Consider the following 11391-nt stretch of genomic DNA (forward strand, 5'->3'; position numbering starts at 1 on the left):
TCCGACCCTTAATCTATGAATCTATGAATCTATGAAACATCTTACAACTTGAGGCTTCGGGGTTTTTTTGACACTGCCCAAAAATGTTGCTGACTCCTGTTTTAGACCATTCTACGTCCAACTTCCTAGCCGGAGCCGTCCCTAGGGTATGGCAAATTGGGGCAACTGCCATGGGCCCCATGCTTTGGGGGGCCCCCTGCAGAGCTGGGCTGAGTGACTGTGGCCCCTCCCATGGAGCCCACCTGGAGCTGGTGGCTCAGCGCCATGCCACAGAAAAAGCATGGAGACACCCCCCACCCTTTGCAGGGGTACCGCAGCCCCACATAGTGTTAAGGGAGCCCCACACAGGCAGATTTGCCCTGGACCCCACACCCTGCTAGGGTCAGCTCTGCCCCTAGCTATTCTGTTGTCTTCTGTCCCTTTCCCATCTCCTTGCAAGCTGTCCCATTCCCCTTCCTCAGACCTTCATCATAGCCCTGATCTTTTTCCATGTGCCTCCTCCCCTGCCTTTGCTTTTACCCCCCCTTCATCTATAGGGTGGGGAGAAAAGCAGGAGCCACTCTTTCCAATCCCAATTCCTGTCCCTTCCCTCATGTTACTCTGCTCCTTTCCCTCTCTTATACCTATTCTCTGCCCCCAAATCTTTTTGTCTCCTATTCTTATTCTTTGCTTCTGGCTTCTACATCCAACTTCCTTAATCCCCATGCTCTTACCACAGCTGCTTCTTTTGCTCCTCACTCTGTGTTTCTTCCTCTACCATCACCCATTCCTAAACCTCCACCTCTTTCTCCTTCCTTGTATATGATACTTGGGCACCAGAAGAGGAAACATCAAGAGCACATTTAAGCTTTCACATTAGTGGCTCCAGCAGCTTGTGGTAGTAGGAGGAGCAGTTTCCAGGAAGGTCCTGCAGTTCCAGAGTAGAACATGTTCTGATACTAGATAGAAACTGCACACTGTGCTCAGAGGAGCTCTGAGGGGATGGAGTGTGAGCAGCACAGGTGGAGTCTTTGATCAGTATAGCCACCAGTCTCTAACAAGCCTCTTTCAAGCATGCCTTGAGCAGGGGGCTGGACTAGATGATACTCTGAGGTCCCCACCAGCTCTGCTTTCCTACAAACATGCAATCTATAAATGGTGATATTTTCCCTGTAGAAGCTTGAGCACCCAGACAGTATATCTGGGTGGGCTGGGCTTTTACAGGGGTGGCAAAAGGCACAACTGAGAAATCAAGACACCTCTTCTGCCAAATAAAGTGCTTCCTCCAAAGTACTGTGTCATGTGGCTGTGATGTGGTCTTGCTACCTATGAAACCCAAGATCACTAAAGTTCAAGTGCTTCATATTGCTTAACAAACACATACATCACTACAGGGGCAGGAAATTATTTGGGCTGAAGGACCACTTAGGGAATTTTGGTGAGCTGTTGTAGGCCGGGGGTGCTGACCTGGTGCAGCAGGGCATGGAGTAGGAGGGTGCTAGCCCACCCTGGAGTGGGAGGGGGTGGTGCTGACCTGGTCCAGCACAGTGGGGGGCAATTTGTCCTATCCAGCTCAGGCTCATCTGCCTTTGCACCCACCACCAGGGGCACCAGACAGAGCAGGAGCACAGGTGGGGTCTCTATGGAGGCCAGCCTGAGACCTCTACAGGCAGAGCATGTTTGGCAGGGCAGATGGGATAGGGCAGCAGGCAGGCTGGAAGCAGCATCCTAGAGCGCAGTGGGTGGGCAGGGCCAGAGCTGGGGCCAGGATTGTGAGGCAGTGATAGCATGGGGCCAGGGTCCAGAACAAAGCCATGATCTACTCCCTGTGTCACAGCTCTGCCCCAGGCCCCAGTCCTCCACTGTCACCACCCTGTGATCCCAGCCCTGGCCCTAGCCTCAGTCCCCACCCACCCGTCCAGCTCCTAGAAGCTTTTCCTTGCCTGCCTGCCCATCCTGTCCACCCGGCTAAATGCACCCTGCCTATGAGGGTCCCAGGCCAGTCTCCATGGAGACCTCGCCTATTCCAGCTGGCACCCCCAGTGGTGGGGGCAGGGTGGACAAACGGGTGTCTGGGCAGTGAGGCCAGGTCCAGTGGTGGCAGTAATACTAGCAATGGCAAGGGCTTCCTGGCAGCCCCCCCAGCCCTGTTGTGTACCTGGGGATGGCAAGATCAGCCGCACGTCACAGCCCAAACTGCTCCCTGCACGTGGGCCAGGTGGGGTCAAGGGACCCACTGCAGGCTGGATAAAATTTCTTGGTGGGCTGTATCTGGCCCACAGGCCATGATTTTGCCCACCCCTGCATTCCTACCAGGACTTTGTCTTGTTCTGCCTTACTAGTGCTTAAACCATTTAGCCCTTACCATAGGTCTATACAGATATTAATTAATGAAGCCTGGGAATAAAATATGCATCTATTTTACAGATGTGGAAACAGAAGTAAAGACACTTTAAGTGCTTTATTTACACAACACTGTACAACTCTTCAGCAGCATATCTAGGATCATTTTCCAGCTCGGTATAATCCCTCTGACCAAAGTCCTTGTCCCAAGGTGTAGCTGCAACACACCCTGCTGGTTGGTGAGCCCTAGTTTGGCCCACCCTTCTGGGGAAACTCTCCTGTTTGCTCACCAGCTACATCTTGATCCTTTAGTCCTGAAGGAAGGGAGACTGCCCAAGAGTTTTTCCAAGCCTGGTTTTACCACTTGTTTGTGGGCTAATTATATGTCTCAGGGTACTAGTGTGTGATTGCTGGGATTCTGTCTTCCCAGCCTCAGTCCCCTTTTTCCCCACTTGGCTGGTTCTCACAGCTTAGGTCCACTGCACCAGACCTGGCTTCTGGGTCCCAGCTTTGTCTTAGCTCTCCTTGGCCGCACACTCTGCCCTGCCCTGGGCCCCAGGCTTCTTCAGAATGCCTTGAGCCTTCCCCCAGCAGGGATCAAGATGAGCATGTGCCCCTAGGCCACTAATGGGACTACACCCTTAAGTCCCAAATCCAAGCCACCACTACAGACTCTAACTAAAAGCTAAGCCCTCAGCCTATAACAAAAATCAGCATAACTGGATTCAAACCTGAGCCTAGCCCATGGGCTGTATTGCCCTGTAAGCAAGCAGCACCTTGCCTACTGTTCCCCAGGGAGCTATATTGTCAGACAGGCTCACCTCTGCAGCATCTAGGTCAGGCACTCTTCCCTCTGCAGCCCTCAGGGCCAGACTGCCCTACTCTGCCTCGGACCTGTGTTTCTATAGCTCCTGGCACCACTCCCTGCTGGTCACCTACTTCCCAGAGCTGCAGCAGGTGGTTTCTGATTTGGCTTGGAGGAGCAGTCTCAGGGAGGTCCTTTGCTGCTGGAACCTGCAGTGTTTCTATGCAAGCCCTCAACCCCTGATGTTGCTATCACTGCTGGCTCTGTAGTAAGTGTTTGAATCTCTTCCACCCTTAAGTCTACACTTGGGGGCTTGTCTGGTGGCAGGCTCCCCCTGAGCTTGCTCCTCCTTCTCAATAATGTGGTAGGGGTCCGGTTACACAGGCAACACATGTCTTTACTTACGTGAAGTTCTGTTGTCAGGAGATCTCTTCAGTATTACAGTTTCCCTCTAGTTTATATATTTTTCTGTTGAATTCCACTTTATTTTTAGACAAGGTTCTTTGGGTAAATCTGATATCTTTTATTAGACCAACTCAAATAGTTGGAAAAATTCTTCTTTGCAAGTTTTTGGTATAAATACCCTTTGTCAGGCTGAGGAAGCATCTGCAGTTGGCGTGTGCTCTTCCTGGATGGAATGAATAGTAAAGGAGCCAGAGGCTGGCATGCATGCAAGAAAACCAGTCAGTGAAGATGTAAATTGAGCAGTCAGCAGGTGAGAGACAGGTTGGTGGGGAGGGGGGGAATGATTGTAGCTAGTACATTATTTCCAATAATTCATCCATTTTAGGGTATGGGCACGTAAATAAGTTACCTTGTGGTGGTAAGTTTGGGCATGAACTTAGAACACATCAGCCACTCCGTGATAACTGCCTATGTGCACATTCTACAGTCAGTGTGAGGTAGCTTATCCCTTGATGAAAACAGTGTAAACTACCTCACATTTTTTGCAGGGTAAAAACATACTTATGGGCTGTTACTGCAAGAATAGCTGACACACTAAGTTTATGCCCTTGCTTTGCTTATGATAGTTTGTTCTTATGCTCATACTTTTGGAATTATCTTGGATTTCATCTGCTTCTCATTTATGAACAGGCCTACTTCCACTCTGTCTGTTTATCTTTCTGTCATACAAGGCCTTTACCCTTGAAACCCTTTGTTTTGCATTAACCCATTCCAGCCTGTTCCTATGCAACCCAGAGTACTCTGCACATCCTTTTTTGGACTCCTTCTTGCTTCCTTTTCTAGGTCAGGTGTTCCTTCCTTGAGATTTTTATTCTGCTTCTCATACAGCACACTGACTGCTTTCTCTTCTTGGATTCTGCTTCCAGAAAAACACATTTGCTGGAGTATAGGTTACTCTGTGGATGAACCAAGGGACATCCTCAGGGAATTTAAACAATAATTTCAATCAAGGAAAGTGCAGCACAAAGGAAATAGCCAGTGGCAGTGAGTGTCAGCCTTGTCGTCCCACGCTTGCCCCACCCTGAACAGCCCTCCCTTCTCCCCACTGGTGTCCATTACTAGGAACTGCTGCAGCCTGTATCTGCTTGCACTGTACACGCTTCTCTGAGAACTGCTCTGCAACTGTGCTTTCAACTTGACAGGTCTCTCTGTGGATGGAGAATTAAGTCTCAAGGGCTGCCAGTGTATGTGCATGTAGAGCAGGGGTGGGTAAAATAGGGTCCACAGGCTGAATCCAGCCTGTCAAGGGATTTTATCTGACCTGTGGTGGATCCCTCGACCCACCCAGCCCAAACACAGGGAGCAGTCCAGGCTGTGGCATGTGTGGCTGGTCCCACTGCCCCTGGGAGCACAACGGGGCTGGGGCAGTGTGGCAGCTGGACTCAGCTTCTCAGTGGTGGTGGCTCCTTCTGGCTGCCACTGGTAGTGTCACTGCTGCCACTGGACTCGACCCCACTGCCTGGGCACCCTGACCTATCCACCCTGCACCTACCACAGGGGCGCTGGACCAAGCGAGTGGATGGATGGGTAGGGTCTCCACGGAGACTGGCCTAGGACCCTCTGGGCAGATGGGCTGCAGATGCATGGGGAGCAGCAGTGTCTGGGAGTGGGACAAGTGAACCGGGACCAGGACTGCAGGCCGGTGACACTGTGGGGCTGGGGCTCCAGACAGAGCCACAATGTGGGGAGCAGATGGAGCAGGCAAGTGTCACTGCCCCACGATTTTGGCCCTGCTCCTAGCCCTGCCCCTGCCTGGTTGAGTGCACCCTGCATGCGGGGGTGCCAGACTGGTCTCCATGGAGACCCTGCCTGCCCACCTGCTCTGTCCAGTGCCCCCAGAGGGTGTGGGGCAGATGGACCTGGGCCAGATAGGATCAATTTCCACCCACCACCACTACCACCACACTGGGCCAGATCAGAACCCCCTGCCCCTGGCCCTCAATGGCTCATCAAAACTTCCTAAGTGGCCCTCCAGCCCAAATAATTGCCCACCCCGGTATATAATGTTAGAGTGGCAAGGGGAGCAGATCTGATGTGCAGTGTTCCAAGTCTCCTTGCTACAGGACCTGTTGTCTTATCCTCTTTTTGCCAAGAAGTCAGAATAATCCCTTTTCCCACCCCTAAGTGGCTAGATTCCTCTCTAATCTGTATTGTTTTCATGCCATAGTATCTCTACTGGCTTACAGGAACGCACTCCTCATTTAGACTAATGGATAAGGGATGGGAATTGGGACCATTGTTACAGTAACTTAATCTGAAATAGGGAATAATGTAAAGGCAGTGCTAATAAAATCTTCATTCACATTGGAAATAAAAAGGGATGCAGTATCGAGCTTTCTCTGTTAGAGGGCACTGCAGCCCAGTTGTATTCCCTGTCCCTGATGCCTGTTCTCCTTCAGTATCCTCAGAGTGTGGGTGTGAAAGGAGATGTCCAGCTGGGCCATCTATCACCGCAGCAGTTACAAATGGGTCAGCAGAGTCAGCAGGAGGTGAAGGGGAGTGTTGTCTCTCTCAGCTTCTGCAGTGTGAGTCACAGTTCCAGCTGCATTTTTCTCTTTGGGAAGAGGGAAAGAGATATAGGAGAATATCACTTTGTGTGCTGCTAAAATTACAGCCCTGTATTAGTCACAGGATGAAAGGGCATGGGGGAAATGATCTGAGCACCCATGTGGAGGAGCCTAACAACACAGCCCCATAGTCTTGTGCCTGTTCTGTAGCACAAGGATGATGCTCAGGTGTTTTTTTGTCATTGCAGTAGGAACAGGCTCATTCCATCAGGCTAGATCCCAAAGGCCTGCCTCATTTCATTTTTACTTGCAAGATTCCCTTTTGTGTCCTTGGATTTAGCTTATCAAGACCAAGATGGAAAATGTAGTGGGTGTGTGCAAACTTGCCGTATCCATCAGCAGGATGGCTCAGACTCCATGAGTCGCTTCATAGCACCTGATGAAGTAAGCCCTCTGCTTACGAAAGATCATGCTTTACAACTCTGATGTATTTCATAGACAGCCCTAATGTCTATGAAATCATAGACATTGGGGCTGGAAGGGACCTTGAAGATCATCAAGTCCAGCCCCCTGCCCCAGCTAGCTAGCTAGGGTCAAAGGATCCCAGCAAGATAAGCGTACAAATGTTTCTTGAATGAGTCCAGAGTAGGTGCCTGCACCCCTTCTGGAGGAAGTCTGTTACTTGCCTTGGGGGCTCGGACAGTAAAGAAGTTTTTCCTTATGTCCAGCCTAAAACAGTCATGGAGGAGTTTATGACCATTCTAGTTAGTCTCAAGATGCAAATCTACCCTGATTTCTACCTGACTTCAGCTAACACAACTAACCACCTCTCTTGGACTCCAAAAAATATCCTCATCCCAGACCTGCCAAGCATCCACTGTGATGTTCTAGTTCTGTCACTGTTTTCCCCACACAATGTCCTAGCACAGCTAACCTGTGCCCTGTTTCTTTGAGTGCAGCCTTCCTGTCTGTAGGCCTGTCATTTCCCATCCTAAATTTGTTGATCCACATCCAGAGTTCTCAGTTTAGGCCCTCTGTTATTCCAGCTCTGAGAGGTGCCAGTTATATGCATAAACATGCACTGTATTTGCTACTTTCCAGGATAGGACCTCTGCTGGGTGTTGGCCTTTAAATTCTGGAGATAGCCAACCAAACCACATCATCTTGCAAAGAACAATAGAGCCAGGGCAAGGCCTCTTTCACTTGCCCACCAGGCACAGTGTACTGCCTTTTTTCCGGGTGGCTTTCTCTCCTAGATCTCCCATTTTTGAGATCTAGTCTGATGGGACATACACTGACATCCCAGTACCACAATTCAGTGTTCCTGCATACTAAAACCACTGCTTTGAAAAGCAATGCTTTTTTTTGTGTTGTGACTACAAAGCTTCACATCACTTTAATGTTTCATTTCAGGGTCTGTTAGCATTGAGAAAGCCTGACTTATCAATAATGGACTCTTCTCAACAAAATCTGAACAGATGACAATCAAGCTTCTACCCCCAGCTCTGGGGGATTCTATCCACAGCTTCCTTCTTCCAAGCTCCCAGGAAGAAAGAAAAGAAAAATGTCATCTTCCTCTGCAATATTATTTTAGGTGTAAGAATCTAAGAGAAACTAGCTTTTTGACACATGGATTTGTGAAGTGTTGTTGCAGCTTCATTTCTCTCTGGTTTTTACTCTAGTGTTAAGAGCACAGCATTGATAATCCAGAGACTGGAGTCTAATCAAGTGGTGCCACTTACTCATTGAATATCACTAGACTAGTCACTTAACCTCCTAGTGCCTTGTTTTCCTTGCCTATAAATCAAGAAAACCCAGTGTATCCATGACTTGCTATTTCTTAGAAGTGTCATTTGATTCACATTTGTAAAGCACTTGAAGATCCTTAAATGAATAGTGCCATAGACATGTGAGTTCTCATCATTAAGTATCAGGAGCACATGCATTTTGAGCTGATTATATGGTTTAGTCATTTCCAACTCATTCCCTTCAAGTCCTAGAAGCAGGTCTACAGGGATCGATGGGTGGAAAAAAAATCGTTGACTGCCATGAGGGAGTGGGGGCAGCTTGGAATGTATGTTCTATGGCAAGTATGAAGGCTTCTGGAAGAAGATCATCAGTTATGTCCCTGCTGAGACCAGGATTCAAGCACAGGACCATTTGAAAGGTGCTGAGAGTGCTGAGATTCAAGAGTATAGATTTACAGCTGTGCCACCAGCTCTTTCGCTTCCTCCCCTGCTCCTGCATTTTAATATAGGGTCCAAGGAAAATCCCACTAAAGTTAAGAATCCTGTTGATTTCTATATGCTTGGGATTGGGCCTTCATAGAAAAAGGGGAATTAGCACTCTGTGTGACTAACTGTGCCTTGGCTTGTCCCCTTACAATACACAGGTGCTATAGGTAGGAATTGGTGCAGAATTCAGTTGAAAGTGTTGTTTGGAGAGCATCTTCCCCACAGTTGCTGTAACACAGGGACTGTGTTGGTTTAACATGAATACTTATTAGGAGAAACCCAACCCCTTGAAGAATGCATTGTCCCTCAGTGAGCCTCATACTTTTCCAGTTTGCATTCTGCACAGGGAAATATAGTTCTTATGCTTTCCCTCCCTCACTGAATAGATCCAATTAAGTTTGTGAGCTCCCTTTGTGGCATCAGAGATATTGACTGTTTTAGCAGGCCTGTTCCTAGCACATTGCTTCTCCACAGAGTTAGCTGAAGTGGGTGTCATTCCTAGAAAGAGAAATCACTGTCAAGGGGGCGAGCAGGCAGGGTTAACCTAACCAGTACTTGCCCCACTGCTAGAATCTAGGATGCTGAGGGGCCCTGAGCAGAGCATCATACCATTTCCAAAGAAGAATTTAAATAAGTGCATGTGGATTGAGCTTGTGATAAGCAAAAGCAGCAGCCATTGTGTGCTCTGGAACAGCTTACATGCAGCAGGGACAACAGAGGGAATGATATTTTCCTACAGCAATGGAGTGCTGCTAGTGCAGGGGCAGACAATTATTTCGGGCAGAGGGCCGCTTACTGAGCTTTGGCAAGCCATTGAGGGCCATGTGACAGGCAGCCAGGGGCAAATATATATTAATTTTCTTAATTTTTTAGGGGACCCGCGGGCTGGATAGAATGTCCTGGTGGGCTGCATCCAGCCCGCAGGCTGCATTTTGCTCACTACCTGTGCTAGCGGAAGGTGTCAGTGGCAACTTGGCAGCCTCAGAGGCAGAAGGCCTCATTTTCTTCACAGAACCATCATGGAGAGGACATGACTAGTGACTAGTTTCCTCCACACTGCCTCCAAGAAGGTCTCAGCACTAGTCTGGAAGGATTATTTTCCATGTTGGTTCAATCCTTCATTTTCTCTGCTAAGTCAGCTAGTAAGCGCCATTTGTAAGTAGATACCTGTCCCTGAAACACTGGATTGAGACATACCCACTCACTTCATGCAGGCCATCAAATTGCTTTTATGTCTAGTATAGTAACTTTTAGAATCATAGAAAATTAGGGTTGGAAGGGACCTCAGGAGGCCATCTAGTCCAAGCCCCTGCTCAAAGCAGGACTGTCCCCAACTAGATCATCCCAGTCAAGGCTTTGTCTAGCTGGGTCTTAAAAACCTCCCAGGATGGAGCTTCCACCACCAATCTGAGTAACCTGTTCCAGTGTTTTACTACCCTCCTAGCGAGGAAGTTCTTCCTAATATCTAACTAAACTTCCTGTGCTGCAACTTGAGACCATTGCTCCTTGTTCTGTCATCTGCCACCACTGAGACCAGTGTAGCTCCATCCTCTTCAGAACCGCCCTTCAGGTACTTGAAGGTTGCAATTAAGTCTCCTCTCAATCTTCTCTTCTCCACACTAAATAAGCCCAGCTCCCTCAGACTCTACTTGTAAGTCACGTGCACCAGCCTCCTAACCATTTTCATTGCCTCTTAATCATGACCAGTCTGCACCAGAATCAAACTGATGCCCTATGGAAGAGAGCTCTGTATCCCATTTCCAGCTGAATGCTTTGAAGCAAGCAATCCTGGCAAAAGAGGAAATATTGCCCAAGGTGCTGAGGTTCTCCATTCCTCTTTGGAAAACGTGCCAAGTGAGCTATATACATCAATTTTTTTTTTAGCTTTTGTAATTTTAAACAGCTGTTAACACAGTAGCTGGTTGACTCTTATACAATAACAGGATGTTTATGGAGGTTGCTACAACAAGCCCACATGATCTTATCAGCATTGCCATCCCCAGGCATTCAAATTCATGAGTCAGGCCTCAAAAATCATGAGAATGGTGTAAAAAAATCAGGAGATTTTAAGATACCTGGGGCTTGTTTTATTCATCTACTGGTTCCTGAGATGTTAAATGCACTTTCTCAGCCATCATGAGTCCCAGGAACTGCTTTAATTTTAAATATGAAAGCGAAGAGTCTCACTTAATTACGAACATCCAGAAGCAGGAGCTTTTGGGAAAACATCACCTATTGTTAGACTAGTAGTAAAAGTACAATAATTGTCAAAACTGTCAGATTAGTGTGTTGGGGGGGTTATTTAGATGCCTGGTTTCTTGGATTGGGCTTCAAAGCTCTTTGTCATCTAGTGGGCCAAATTCTGCTCTCAGCTGTGCTCTTTATTTCTCCGCTGGCTACAGGAGCGTTGCAGCATGTATCTAAGAGCAAAATATGGCCATTTGTATCTCTGCACCTGCTGTATTATGTTGCAGTTTCATCTTTTTTTTGACATGGCTGACCCATTCTCTGACCCAAGTTATTCAAAGATGGGGGCAGGGACATACAGGCATGTTCATGATAGTGATAGTATTTACAGAGGAGAAGACTTTTGGCCCAGTGGTGCTTCTTGGGTCTGCCAACGAAAGCTGATGCTGGATAAGGAGGGGAGCAATGAGGCATGACCCATGGGCCAGGGTGGAGAAGAACTCCCCATTTCCCTGGTCTGCTCTCAGTCCCAGTCTCTTCTCCCCTGTCCAGGCTCCCAGTCCCAACATCTCCAACTGCCTATTCTCTACCTTCCCAGCTTCCAGGCCCAGTGTGCTTCCCCAGTCTCTCCCCAGAGGACTTTCCTTGGACTCTGTCCCCAGTCAAGTCCCAGTCTTGTCCAAATTTCTGTTTGTTTCTTCTTCTCCTTTTGGACCACTTTTGTCCCTTTTGTTTTTAAATTGGGCTGCTTCCTTTTCCATACAGTCATGGTGGGCCAGCGGGCAGGTCAGTGAGAGCATAAGAGGGACAGTGCTCTACCTTTTCCCAGCTTGGAGTAGTCAGAAGCAGTTTTTACTGGGAAAGTCTGGCT

The 11391-nt window shown here is 48.3% G+C and overlaps 1 long non-coding RNA gene across 1 annotated transcript in view; it reads left to right on the top strand.

Annotated features, from left to right (window-relative positions):
• The window catches only part of LOC109290850, a 96051-nt gene that overhangs the window by 27204 nt on the left and 57456 nt on the right, over window positions 1-11391 (top strand). The window lies entirely within an intron of this gene.

The sequence above is a fragment of the Gavialis gangeticus genome, unplaced genomic scaffold, assembly GCF_001723915.1.
Source record: "Gavialis gangeticus isolate Ggan-Ray unplaced genomic scaffold, GavGan_comp1, whole genome shotgun sequence".
Taxonomy (NCBI): Eukaryota; Metazoa; Chordata; order Crocodylia; family Gavialidae; genus Gavialis; species Gavialis gangeticus.